A 15399-nucleotide genomic window follows, 5' to 3' on the forward strand; every position below is an offset into this window, starting at 1 on the left:
GTATACGTTAAACATCAACTAATGTGACAACTCAATGCACCATTCAATTAATACGAAGACAATTCTAGCAGTTCCGATATGTGTATTTTGATAATTCATAGAGAACCATTATCCAATATATAGCTCTACCAATATGTACATCACAACATCATAAATATACAAGTATTCAAATTTGAATTTAACTAATATACTTGTTCAAGTAATTACAAGTTGATAATTTAACAAGAGAGTTCCATATTCTATGAGCCCTCAATCTACAAAAGGGACACTAGATTATTAACAAGTGATAAGGTAATATTTAGTGCAGTTATACATAAATCACAACGGATGAATTGAATAAAAGGAACTAAAAACCGGTGACGTTATTTGTACACAAGACAACTGACCGGGGTTAGTAGTAGTATAGCAATTACTTATTGCCATACCGCTCTCGGTGGGGCATAAGTATTCGGCACCTAAACTTTACCTGCAAAACAATCAATAAGGAAAGGCAAGTACGAATGTACTCACAAGTTTTACTCATTATGGGTACGTATAATAACCCGACTTCAAGAATTATGTAATTTTATATGAGTTGTAAGGATTAAGTCATAAGATTAAGTTGAATTTAAACGAAAATCATTTCAAATGACACATGGTGTGAGTATTTAACATAAGCAACAACATAAACCATCCCCGTATGACAACATATACATAAACATAGTCAACAAGCAAACAAGTTTCTCTCAACATAGACATACTCAATAACCAAATCCCAACATACCACTTGTCACACCCGGTTTTTAAGAGAACAAACCAGATATATTCCACATGTATGCCAGGATCAAGTTTACATACATGCAGTGATATCATTAGTGATAACATAACTGTGTCATTAATTAACAATAATATCCATTACAAAAGGACCCATAGATCTAAAAGAAAACACTAAGATAGCTTCCAGCGGCAGCAGGACTTTCATCCATCCACAGGCGTCGTCCGGGGGAGTGCCAGCCTATGACATGGTCTTCAGGTTGACGTCTTCCTTCACCTAGAACTTGGCACCCTCGTCCGGAAGGTCTTCAAAAACTTCGCCTTCTAAGCAGCATCCAGAAGTTGGGAGAAGGCAAGCGTGAGTACATAGAGTACTCAGCAAGTGAGAAAAAACATGACATGTAGGCTTTATGACAAGAAAAAGCTTGACTCGGGATGACTACAACTATACCAAACTAAACTATGACTCAAAAGACATAGCAACCTATTTACTAGATTATGACTCCAACATTAAAGGAAACAACTCATCGGATTCCATCCGACTACCAGACTTACCAGATGTCCCATATCTGGCTACCGACTCATCGACGGTTTCACCACCCGACTACCCAAAACTAACCATTCAAGATCCCCACTAATTATAGAGAAGTCCAAGCCCGCTCTTAACCGTGAGCACGGCTGATCGATCAGTTTTATTGCTCTGCAGAGTTTGCACACTTTACCCACGAGTCGTGATTCCCATTTTGCTTTACACTTCCGGGGTGTAGAGCCGGAGTCTCACTACAAGGTATTTACAAAGCGCCTTCAAATCTATATGCACCCACTAAGGTTTCACCGCTAACAGGGATTTCATGCACTGTAGAGGCCCCCTTTTGTGCCACTTAACCGTCTATTGGTGCGTACAGAACATGAAGGACCACTAATTATTTGGCCAAGCCGTACCCATATAAGCCTCGTGGTTGTGCCGTTATGCTGGGTAACAGGCTTCACAAACCAGTCCTTAGGATCCCATACAAGAACAAACACAACCCTGCTGTGTAGCTCTACCTCAAACTAGTCATCCAGTTGGGATCCCTATACCTTGTTACTATAAGATTACCATACCCAAGTTCTCGTTGTATAGACATTAGTGCAAATTAATCTTTACCCCTACCATAACAGCACTAGCACAACTACCCTTTATTTCCCATGACTCTTCATAGGCTACAAGGAATGTCACACAAAATCTAGTAAAACCCTTAAAATGGGATTCCATATTAAACAAGCATGCATCTAGAAAAAATAAAAGCTACATTATCCTACAATGGTGTCAAAGTGGTCAAGGACACTTGCCTTCGAATGCAGGTTGATCAAAATCCTCGAACGCCTGGTTCTGCAAGCTTACACATTGCTCGTCTCCTAAAGCAATCGCGCGCACCGAAAAACAAACCAACACAATAGCTAATAACAATACACAAAACAGAGGCAAAGCACTATAATAAGATTACTAATGGACAATACACGCTGCTACGATCGCGGGAGCGCAAGAATCGCCTAAATCGGAGCTCGTATGAAAAAGTTGTGATGGTTTTAGTCTACAAGGGCTTTTCTAAAAAATTACAGGGGCTAAATTGCAAAAACAAAAAGTTTTAGGGACCTATATGCAATTATACAAAAGTTTAGGGGGCTAAAAGTAAAGTACAGATTTAACCAGGGGCATATTTATGAAAACAGAAAAGTTTGGGGGCCTAATGTAAAATTACCTATTTTCAGGGAATAAGGGAATTATTTTTTACTGGAAAACCTATTTATTGCGTTAGCAGGCTGACTGGGCTCGAGTGGGCTGATGTGGCGGCTTACGCAATTGCTGACTCGGCCCAAGAGCTGACGTGGTGCCTACGAGGCTACTGACAAGGACGGTGGACCGGCACCATGGATTGAGTCCATGGGTCCATGGTGGACCGAAAGGGTATGGGCTCGGTTGATCTAATCTGGGCCGTCGGTGGGAGATCCAACGGCTCTCGGCATTTGGGGAGGGAGGGGCAGCAGCAGGGGCAGCAGCAGGGGCTGGCGGACGGCAGCGCCGCCGCGGGTTTCGCCGAGCATCGCCGGCGAAGCGCAATACCGAGCTACGGGAACAAGCGCAAACGAACGAGATGCGGGTGGGTATTCTCAACAAGGGCTTCACAGCGGCCGGCGGTGACTTTGCGGTGGTCGGCAACAGAGAAGAACGGCGGCGGAGGTTGGAGCTCGATGAAATCGCGGCTACGACGACGAAGGGGCAAATCCGAGGACCGGGGAGGCTTCCTGGGGGACATGCAGTGCCGGAGAGAGGGTCAATTGGCTACGGGATGCCTCGGTCAGAGCTGTCAACGGCGAGGTGGCAACAGGTCTTACCGGCGCTCGATGGAGAGGTGATTCCGGCGGCGGAGAGGCGTCAACAAGCGGTGAAACAGGATCCCCGTACTTTGGCAAAGCTGGCGACGGCCTCAGACACGAAGGGGAGACGTCAGACGCGACGGATGGTGCTCAGCGACGGCAATGGCGTCTCGGGAACTGGAGAGGGAGTGCGGGGTGGGGGAGGTGTAGGGTCTGCGGCGCAACTTAAAGCGTAGAGACGTGCATGCCGTTGCGGAGATTGTGGGCACGGGGTTGGACGTGCGCCGACGAAATCAGAAGACGCGGGCACGAGGTTGATGCTAACATGTGGGGCCCGGCTGTCAACGAGAGGGGAAAACAAAATGGGCTGGGCTGAGCGAATGGGCTAGGCCGCGCAAAAATCAGACGCCACACCACTTACCACCGAATATACCCAAACATTGGAAACTTTACGGTTGATATTGATGCACATTAAGCATGCTCACGACCGTGAGCGCGGCAATTCGAATTAATCTTACATCTTGCAGGGAAGTACAACTTTACCCACATGACACGAGTTCATCCTGTTAGCTCTCGTGATAACTTTTTTCTCACCCATTCCCACCCAATTAGCCCACCTTCATAGTGCCGAGTACCAAGCCCCTGTAAGGCACACACTAGGTCCCTCGTTTCTCTATCTCATCACACATACACATAACTCTTTTCCACACACACTATAGAGGCATTAGCCAGACATCGGTATGCAATAAGATAATCGGCTCATCCTTTCTCTATTTGGATATGTGATAGTACGGAAAGTACTTAAACCAACGGCAAACAACAGTCGATGCTTAATCGATCTAGGTGGGCCTATGACAATTGAGAGTCATTTCCGATCTATCCCTACCAGCCGTCCAAATCTTATCTCATTTTCACAAACTCATTAGCCCTTTAAAATTAAATTTAGTTAGACACGATTAAGCCATAAAGCTTGCGAACGATGGATGTACCACCACTCTACTTCTACCGGTGGCTTATGCCTTACTAAGCATAACACATTTATTTTAAGTTGGATAATTACATGACATCACTCCGGGTTACAATAAATTAAGAGATAATAATGCCAAGGAAAGGTAATACACAAATAGGATTTACACATAAAACCCGATATTAACTAACTATCATACAAGATATACATATAGTAATAAGTTATCAAGTTAAAACAACATATGATCCAAAGTAAAGGTATAATACGCATAGATGTTTGTTTTGATTCTTGACTTTATAATCAACACAACAACCTCCAAATCACTCTCGATCACGCTCACCTTCTCTCCGACTCTTCGTTTTCTAAAGAAAGAGCACATACAATACGATGAACATAAATAAAATGCAATGCGAAGTGATCCGACTGTTATGAAAATACAAATAAATGTAGTGTACTAAGTAAAGAACATGATAGAATAATATTCATGCAAAGTAATGATCATAATCTTATGGTATAAATAAATAAACGAGTGATGTCCTAATTACCCATTTATTTAAAAGATGGTACACCAAAGCAAACTTAAATTAAGGAATGACTTAACATGTCAATCATTATTTTTCGTGTGTAGTGTTATACCAGCAAAGATTTTTGGAAGTCGATTCATCCCCAAATTATTTTTATTATTTTCTGTATAATGTTTAGAAGCTAAACAATGTGATAACAAACATATGTTAAAACAGTGATCTAAACAACTCTAACATACTAGACAATATATTTCCTAGAAATTACTCTATTTGAAAAGATTATTCGAACAGGATTCACTAGTTTCATACATTTCACGATTTAATAGTGAATTACACAAGAGTGAACAAAATTAAATCAATACAGAAATTAATTTACAATTTTCATGAGTGCTAACATCTTTTATACTGTAGATCTAGACCATAAAAAGCTAACAAAAGCGGTTTCACATTTTTAGGACCAATATTCAATTTACTATGAATTATTGAAACTTTATACTGTAGATCTAGACCATAAAAAGCTAACAAAAGCGGTTTCACATTTTTAGGACCAATATTCAATTTACTATGAATTATTGAAACTTTCAGCTGATTAACAGTTTAGTAATAAAAAGATTTCGCATTATCTGGGAATAACCGAACACTTAAGCCGCTATCACCTTCTTACACTGGACCTAACCTAGCTGCCGTCTTGAAGAGTGGGACCAGGCCCCACTCTGACCGGGTCAACAGCGCTGGCGCAGGTCAATCGAAGCAAGGGCAGGGAAACGGCAGCAATGGCAGCTCGGGTGAGTTGCGGACGGCGAACGGCGGCGCAGCCCCTGTCCAGGACTACTCCGATGGCTGCAGCTATGAACGGTGATTTGCTCCCTATGGATCCGGCTGAAGGAGGTGGCCAGACCTGTGTCTTCGACGCCATGGTGGCGGTGGCACGGCCGACGGCGCATCGGGGCTGAAGGCTTGGCGCGGGGGTGCGGTTTGGGCGCGCTGAACCGAAGGTGGTGGCTGGAGTGGCTCAGCACCGGCGGATTCGTGCTCCTTGGCAGCGGCCGGAAAAAGCTTGGCTGCGGCTCGGAGAGGAAGAAATCGATGGCAGCATTGGAGGCGCGCCACGGCCGGAGCTGGGGAGGAAGGGGTTGGGGACGCTCGGTTGGCGCGGAGATCTGGGGGGATCGAGTGGGGAACCGGCGGAGGAGGTCCCGGTGAAGATCCTCTGAGCTTCCTCGCTGCCGGGATGGCTTGGAGAGGGCCTGGTGGCTGTGTTCTTGCGCTGGAGAGGCAGCGAGCTAAAGGGAGAGGAGAGAGCAGGGAGCTCGCGAGGGAAGGAGCAAGAGGTGGGAGAGCCGGGGGTAAGAGCGGCATTTCGCGTGGGCACAGCTCTGAGCTCGCCGGCCGCGTGGAGGCACCGCCCCTGTAGGCCAAGGCGCCCTTGTAGGCCAATCGGGAAGAAAATTTTATGAGACCTTCTGCAGAAAGGTTTTCGTGAGATCCTGATTTACGTCGTTCGTTCTGAATCCAACGGTCTGATTGAATATATATGAGAGAAGTACAGAACACGTGTCACGCAGAGATGAGGATCTTTCTGTGAGACCCGGTCTCACATAATTTCTTTCGAGAGGAAGAAAACAGAGGGAGAGTGACTGACGGGTGGGGTCCGTAAGGAAAAGCTGAGAAAGGAAAAATGCTTCTCTGTCCCTCTCTTTGCTTGAGCAGTGACACTAGAAGCCTTGAAAAATCCTAATTTTTTTTTGTGTGTATTCATAACTCATATGCAATCCATTTTAATTAGATTTATCCACAAAGACTTTATATAAATCCAATTTAAACTCACCAAAGAAGGCTACTTTTAATACTTGTAGCAATTTTTAAGGCCACAAATAAATTCTTAAAAATCTAGAAAAATTCAATAATATTCATCACATGATAGATTAATTTTTAAAATTAACTCCAAGCCTAGATTATATGGTGAAAAAGTGAGTTACTTTGTAAGACTTCATTTAAATGTATTTTTAGCATTTTATGTGATTTCCCATTTTAATTCAATTTGAATTCAAACCAATTCAAACATGCATGTCATAAGCCTTCATGAAGCATTTGGATGAATATTGCTGTGCAAGAGGGTTTCTCGAAGTAAGGTAGTTGACATTCTCATATTGATGGAAAAAGGAAATATAAAGCCTTCCCCCCTTACATACAAGCTCCTGATTGACTTGAAAGGGCGGTCAAATGATACATCAGGCATGGAGTTGGTCTTAATTTGATGAAGGACAATGGTGTTGAGCCAGATTTTGTCACACAGACAATGGTTGCTAAATTCTACTTCTTTCGTTCAGAAATAATAGACATATTTCTTTAGACTTGATCTTCGAAGTTGAATTTTGACTAAAATTTTCTTATAAAATATATCATTTATAGCGATAAAACCAATATAGTATAAAATCGTTTTGAATTGTGAACCTAATTATATAATTCTACACTAGACATTCTTATAATTTGATTAAATATTAGTTAAAATACATAAAGTTTGACTTTTTTAAAAAGAAATACATTTACTATTTTTAAACAGAAGTAGTACATATCAGGGGCCTGACAATGAAAGCAGAGGAGGTTATCAGAGCTATCGAAGTATATATTAACAATAAACGTCATGCCATCAGATCTGTTCTTGACCTCTATGCTGTTCTTGGCAGGCCAGATGATGTAGCGAGAATAGGGAACTCACGCTCCGAACTGAAGTTGGAAGATTTCTTGGCTGCAATTGAGGCATGGGGTAAACTTTGATGTATTGAACGAGTGGAAGAGACCTTCGAAGCTCTGCTAAAGACATCACCGAAGCTCACTTCCAAGCATTATAATGCCATGCTGAATGTGTATGCAGAAAATAAACTTCTGGCCAAGGGCAAAGAGTTTTTAGAGAGCCGGCCCAAGCGGCCCTCTAACCTGGGATGCACTTGTTAAGCTTTATGTGAATTCAGGTGAGTCGGAGAAAGCCGGCTCATTTCTGCTGAATGTGACAGAAGAAAATCCTGACAGAAATCCCCTCATCCGCTCATACATAATTTTACTGAAGGCATATGCAGAGAAGGGTGATGTCCACAATGCTGAGAAGATATTTGATAGGCTGAAGAAGATCAAGTACCCAGGAAGGACACCGCCTTATGCTTTCTTACTTGAAGCTTATGTCAATGCCGGGGTTACACCCCCACGGGCTCAGAGATAGGATGAGAGCTGACAATGTGCACCCGAGCGAGCCAGTGATAGAACAATCGAAGCGTCTTGACAACTTGCAGAACGTAGTAGAAACGATAGACTGTTTTTTCTTCATTTCATTCTTCTGTGATGGACGACATCAACATTTCTTGAGAAGTTTTACGCAAAGGAGGCAACTTGCAGCGGTTAGACTGTAGGATAGAAGAATTAACCAGGCTGCTGTTGTCTTTCCGACATGAATTATTTGTTCCTGGTACACATGGTTCATGGTTACCGGATTATCAAAGTTTTAGGCGAGTTGGTAATTGGAATTGGACACTAGCTTCTCCTGATTGCATTTCTGTAGTTCTGTTTAGCTTCATAATTAGGGACGGTTTGTTTTTTATTATGATTTTAAGAATCTGATTTTAAAATTAAAATCGAAAATAAATAGGTCGATTTTATAATCCAAATTCCTCAATCTAGAGACAGATTATGCCATAATTTATAATCCAGAAAAGATTGCTTCCGAATTATGGATCGTGGATTATCTTCTAAATTATGGATTATAGATTGTGACATATATTTAACTACATTTGCCATTACAAACATAACATTTCGCTCTTTTTTCCTCCCTTCTCTCTCTCCCTACTTCTCCACTTGTACGACCCAGCGGCGGGTCGCGGTAGCATGAGCTTCTTCGCCAGTGTTGACACGCACCGTTGGATCTTACCGTCGGCTGACGCGGGGCCGCTGATGCTGCACAGATGATACCAAGATGGCTGAGTTGCGCTAGACAGTGATCGCTTGGTGTGCCCCACTGCAGCAGCACGTCGCCGACGCCGCCGACGGTCGAGCTCAGGGAGGCAGTGTCGAAGGAGTTGGAGGGGTTGTGGTGCGCATGGTCCCGCGCTGGGCTCCGATCGGCCGATGCCATAGGCGACGACTGTGCAGTGTGGGCGCACAACGGCTTGGACTCGAGCGGGAAGGCCACAAGGTAGGAAGCGAGGCAGGAGCCGTTGGTGGGCACTACCCTGTTTCTCCTCCTCTCTCTCTTGCTTTGCTCCGTTCTTGAAATTGTCTCATCTCGCAAGGGAGGGGGGAGAGGAGATCGAGGCATATATGATGTAGCAGTAGGAGCGAGTTCGATCTAATTTTAAAATTGTTATGCGGCGGTGCAACTAGTGTACAAGGATTTGGAGAAGGCGATATTCTAGGTGGCCATTAACGCCAGCGACCGCGTGGACAACATGCTCAAGGACATGGCCATCGTGATGAAGCAACAAAACCATGCCGAGGAGACCTGCTGCGCAGAAGTCGATGGCGAAAGCAGAGAGAGACTCTATGAGGGGAATGAGAGTCTGTAGGGGAGGAGGAAGAGAGGAGGGAGATTTTAATAATCTAGTATTGTTTGTTTTATATTATACAATTTAGATTTTAACAATCCATATTCAAGACTGTGAGAATCAAAATCTGAATTATTGAATCATAATAAAAAATAAACATGGCCTTAGTGATTAATGGAAATTAAAACAAATGATTTTCAAGTTGTTTGCTTCCGTGAAATCTACACAGATTTTCTTTTTTGCGGTGTGGGACCTGCTAATGAAATATGATTCTTCAAAGTCAGAAGGATGTATGGTAGATGAATGACAATACTCATGCTGATTAAAAAAAAGATCATTAGTCTGGGATCGAACTCGTCATTTTCTGATGACACTCTAGGTTGGTAATGGATGCTGTTTTTATCCGGCTTAAGCTGGGTTATTATCGAAAGTAATACCGGCAGCAGAGTTCAAACTTGTTACCTAAGTGAACAGTTGCTTTATCTTTTGTCCAGTTGCTGCATTTGCTACATGAGGTGGTTCGTTTTGCTGGATGAAAATCCTACGATACCATATACAATTGTAAGAAGGAACAATAAAGGTGAATAGTGATTCTTGCCTACAATAGTGATACCATATACAACGCCAAAACGATCGCTGACACGTCTCTAGACCTAATTTCCCCCCATCTCACTACGATCCCGATCAGATGGAATGGCCGCATTCTGTTGCCCGCTCACTCTCGCCCTTCCCACACACAATGCCACCCCTCCGTCGGCTCCAGGATGCATCACTGGCGCCGCCTCGGCACCATCAGGGCCTGCCTGCAATTGCCACTGTCGCTGCGCCTATAAGGATAGGTGATATTTTGAGAGTGAGTGAATTAGAATTAATTAAAACTAAAATTTAAAATTATAAGATAAATCTATTTTAATTTTTATCTAAATATGCTTCAGATTTATTTAGTGTTTCTACTCTACCGAAAATAAGTTTTGCACTAAAAACCAATCATACCAACTACATACGACAATTCTAGAAAATATAAATATGAAATAGTAAATGTAAGAAATAAGTGTGGAATATAAATGGCAGAGAGAATGCAAACACTCGGTACAACGACTTTCTCTCATGGTATTGGTGGATTACCGTCCACCTCTAGTCTACGTTGGAGCCTCTCACAACGGCTAAACTCTCCGATCAGATAACTCCATAGATAGCCGTTAGAACTTCCCACTCGCAAATATGTCTCCCACTAGGCCTCTCTCGGATGCTCATTGTTGTCTTCACTATGGTAATGCTTCTTCACTCCGGCACGAGTCACTCCTCCCGTTAACAAAGCTTACGATCGCTCCATAACCTTCTCGGAGGGTCTCACAAGACAAGAATGTGCCAAGCTGTCTAGGTGCTGGCAAGCACTAAGAGTATCGAGTGTGGATCACTCACTTGATCCAACCCTAAGCTAATCAACTAGCTAGATGCACACTAGGCCTAAACTAGCAGTAATCAAGTCTTTAATCTTATATTAGTAGGTCTCATGGATTGCCACCGATACCCCATCGTAGCTAGATGCACACTGGCGACGGATTGCAAACATGTTAGTCTTTGGCATACGTCACATTCGACAACATATCGAGTGATTTTTTATTTCATGCGAGTCCACAGAATCTTGATTTGAGGTCTTGGTACATCTTGGTACTCCCAGGATGAATAGACAACAAAAACTTATGAGCTTCATCCAGAATCTTCTTCCTCGATGCCTCAACTTTCGGAACACTAGTTTCTTCTCAAACCATAAGACACCCTAACCATCTTTAGAAAAACATGTGGCCTCGCCTTCCTTCATTTTCTCTTGGATTCAGGTCATACCCTTATCATCCTTTTGAGCTTCTTTGATCTCATCCGAGATGGTGGATTTGATCTCCAAGTTTGCAAGAAATCCCTTCGTGACCATTTCGAGTCCAAGCCCCCCAAAATCATCACAAAGTTTGGTATTTTCGGGCTTGATCATAAGACTATTGCATCGGGTCTTTTGACTCAATGCATCGGAGACCACATTCACCTTGTCGGGATGATAATGCACTTATAGCTCATAGTCTTTGATTAACTCGAGCCATCTTCTCTGTCTCATGTTCAGATTAGCTTGAGTGAAGATGCATTTAAGAGTTTTATGGTTCATATAGATACGACACAGATTTCTTAGCAGATAGTGGCACCAAATCTTTAGAGCGTGTACAATTGTCGCAAGCTCTAAGTCATGAGTAGGGTAATTCTCTTCATGGCGTTTCAACTAGCGTGAGGCATAAGCAACAACCCGACCTTCTTGCATGAAGACACATATGAGGCCAATGCGGGAAGCATCGCAATAAACGTCAAAGCCCTTGTCCACTTCGGGTTGAGCAAGAACATGAGAGATCATGAGCAGATTCTTCAAAGTATGGAAGGCTGACTCACAATCACTCGACCACTCGAATACACCTCCTTACTTCAATAATTCAGTCATTGGCTTGACAATCTTGGAGAAGTTCTCGATGAACTGGTGGTAATAACCTGTAAGTCCCAAAAAACTTTGGATGTCAGTGACATTCTTGGGTTCAAACCAATTGAGGACTTCTTGCACTTTGCTCGGATCAATGGTAGCACCGTTCTAGTAAAACGTGCCTTAGAAAAGCAACTTCGTTGAGCTAGAACTCACACTTGCTGAACTTGGCATATAGTTGGTGATCTCAAAGTTGGCCAAGAACAACACAAAGATGCTCATAATGTTCCTATTTAGTCTTGGAGTATATAAAAATATCATCGATGAAAACCACGAAAAATTTGTCGAGTCCTCCAAAGACCGTGTTCATCAAGTACATGAAGAACGTCGGTGCATTAGTAAATCCGAAGGACATGACGGTGAACTCGTAAAGCCTGTAACGGGTAGAGAAAGCCTGGTCAGATCTTGATTTGGTGATAACCCAATCTCAAATCAATTTTAGAGAAAACATGGGCATCGGTCAATTGATCAAACAAAATATCAATCCGAGGAATTGGGTACTTGTTCTTGACAGTGACCTCATTCAACGAATGGTAATCAACACACATCCGAAGGGTTTGGTCCTTTTTCTTCACAAAGAGCATCGGGCATCCCCAGGGTGAGGAGCTCGGATGGATGAAACCCTTTGAGAGCAACTCCTAAAACCGCTTCTTCAACTCTGCCAATTCATTTGGAGGCATCTTATAAGACCTTTTTGAAATCGGGGTCATACCAAGCAGAAGCTCAATAGAGAATTCCACTACTCGGTCGGGTGACGTTCCTGGTAGTCCTCCTGGGAAGACGTCAGGAAACTCATAGACCATAGTAATATTCAGGAGATTCATTGCTATGGCAACCTTCAGGGCATACAAGTGGAAACCATCCTCTCCAAGGTGAAGAAACATCCGCACACCACTTCGATTCTTAAGAGAAACCACCATTTTGGCGCAATCAATACGAGCACCATATTGAGTTAAACAATTCGTTCCTAATATGAAATCTACTCCCCTAGTATCAAGGACAATCAGATTTGCCGAGAACAGAAATCCCTCAATGAGTATCTTAACCTTAGGAACAACCCAGTTAGTTTGTAACTTAGCAACAGACGATTCAATGCGAAAGCAATAGGTAAGGTGATGAGGACATCACTCTTTCGGATACACACACACCGAGTATTCCTCCAACAATAGATCCATTGACACGAGCTCGTGCACGTCAACTAAATCATGAGGTGAGCTCGTTCCTTAGTGTTCCTTTATATTTTGATGAGGATGGGATGCTACTAAATAATTGTGATGTATTGTTACTTAGGAACACGGGAGAAGAACAGCAAGGGCGCCTAAGCCAAGGTGGAGGTCCAATCCAGTTCGAGTCCGTTTCGGAGTCCAGGACCAGTCTGCACTAAAATCGTCGCCCAGGACGTATACGGACTCCGTTTTCGACGTTCTACACATGGTTGTAAAGCTAAGGAGATAAGCTTTCCAACGGGACTGGTCCCATATCCAAATTCTTTCTGAGTCAACGGGAATCGTCGAAACAAGTGGACGTCCAGAATCTGTCAGGGTGCTGCGTCACCATCTTTTGGGTCGTTGGCCCGTGTATCGTGTTGGAGTCCATTAGGGACGTATCCAGGGGTCCTTGGCCGACCCTAGTCTTTTATATACAGTAGCCGCCGCCCTAATTAGGGTTGAGTTTTGCTTAGATATTGATCTACACACAGTTGTGAGATTTTCGCTCTTGTTTCAGACCGACTAGGCCGCCGCAAGTGTTTGTGGAACCCCGACTTCGAGTGGTTGAATTCAATTCGTAATATTTCAGATTGTATCTTCTACGTTCTTGCTTGTGTTCTCGGTATGCTTGCAGGGATTGAGCCTTTTTAGCGAGGTCAACCGCGCGACACGGTTGATAACCATCGGAGCTGTGGTGTAGTGATTGCAAGGGAGACGATCTGTTCGGGTCGAAGCCTTTGGATCATCAACGTCGAGTTCTCCACCCACCAATTTATCGCTACCTATCGGAAGATCAGGCCAACATTACTCATCAACTGGTATCAGATTTTCTGGTTGCTCGTTAGGTAATTTTGTCTTCCCCTTTAGATTAGTCTGTTTTTCATTACCTAGAGTCCAGAAAAAGCCAAAAAAAAATCCGTCAATTTCCGCTGCCCTAGAACCCTTTGTGCCTTTGCAATTTTTGTTTTCAGTTGCGTGTTGTTGAGTTTGTGTCCGTGGTCGAGTCTTGTTGCTGGTTTTAGAGTCGTGTTCTTGGTTTTTAGTCAACGCTCCGTGCTATTTTGATCACGCCGCTATCCCATCGCCACCATCCCCACCAACAAGTCGAGCCACCACACTACTCGATTTGCCACCGCGAGCCGCCTTGTGTTACTTTCTGCCACGCCAACCCTAGATAGGTCGCAAGCCGCCTTGTATCAATTGCCCTGCCACTGCTGTCATCCTTGTTCATCTCGCGATCCTATTGCTTGCAATAACTTAAAGAGGTCAATTTCTGCAAGAGTTGCTTGAAAAAAAAAACCCTAACTCGACAGGGGTTCAGTAAAACAGCCATAACTTCTTCACCCTAACCCTAACTCAGAATCAGGCAAAAAAAATTTTCACGGACATCTACAGAAAAAGTTACATCCGTTGCTCCCCGGACTTGCCGGGTTCCGCCGAAATTTTTTTCCCAAATTTAGCTCGGAAGATTGAGTATTCGAGCCGCGAAGTTTCCGCACGCTTTTCAGAGAACGTGCTTGATTTTCTGTAGGCCACATCTTGCATCCGTTTGAGCTGAAAATTTCTGTGGTTGTTTCTTGTGTGCTCCTAGTTCAGAAAAAATATTAGAAAAATACGAAGAAAAAAAAATTCGTGATTCCTACTAGTGCTAAAAGACAAAAAAGAGGAGCACATAGAGAACACCCAGATAATTGTGCTGTTTGCTGTGTCTTTCTCTGATCATCCTTTTTAGCTTTGTTTCAGCTGTTGTGCTAGGACTAGGGACACGTGATAGACCAGCAACTGTGATTCATACTTTGGACACTTATTTAGCTTTGCTCTTCTGATTACAATTATTGCTAATCATTGCTACCATATTGTGCCTTCCAAGCTCCACCTCCTTTGATCCGAACAGGTTCACTCTTGCAATCATCCCACGCTTCCACGGTTGTTCCTCCTTGCTGCGTTGGTAAGAACATTTGTAAGAGCGTGGTAAGACGCTTGAGTGTGTGTGATTCCACCTTCCACAACCTAGTAGTTGATAGGGATAATATTTGTTGTCCTTTGTTTTCTACTAACCATGTCAGGTGATGGCTCTCCGTCGGATTTTAAGGATTGTGTGTCCAAGGAAGAACTCAACAAAGCCTTGCAGGATCATACTAGGCTATTGACAGACATTAGAACAAGCATTGCTAATCTCGTCACGCGAGTCAACGACCTTGAGTTGCGACAACTACCACAGGATGATGACCATTCACATGATGATGATGATGATGATACTAATAATGGTGACCAAGAAGATGGTGAGGTTTTTGTTGGGCAAGATGCGCGTGCTGAGCAACGTCCTCATGCTGAACAATTATGTCGTGGCCAACAACAACGTTGTCAAGGTAATTGAGGTAATAATGTTAATCGCAACGGTCACGATGATCCTTATTCTAAGATTAAGTTTTCAATGCCTCCTTTTGATGGTGCATATGATGCTGATGCTTATTTGAATTGGGAAATGACGGTTGATCAAAAGTATAGTTCTCATATGGTTCCTGAAATACATAGAGTTAGA

At 43.2% G+C, this 15399-nt stretch overlaps 1 pseudogene; it reads left to right on the forward strand.

The window, feature by feature from the left end:
* Window positions 1-2888: 2888 nt before the first annotated feature.
* LOC133892217 (pentatricopeptide repeat-containing protein At1g80270, mitochondrial-like) lies at window positions 2889-9670 on the forward strand (annotated as a pseudogene).
* The last annotated feature ends 5729 nt before the right edge of the window (window positions 9671-15399 follow it).

This window comes from Phragmites australis, chromosome 15 (genome assembly GCF_958298935.1).
Source record: "Phragmites australis chromosome 15, lpPhrAust1.1, whole genome shotgun sequence".
NCBI classification, from domain to species: domain Eukaryota; kingdom Viridiplantae; phylum Streptophyta; class Magnoliopsida; order Poales; family Poaceae; genus Phragmites; species Phragmites australis.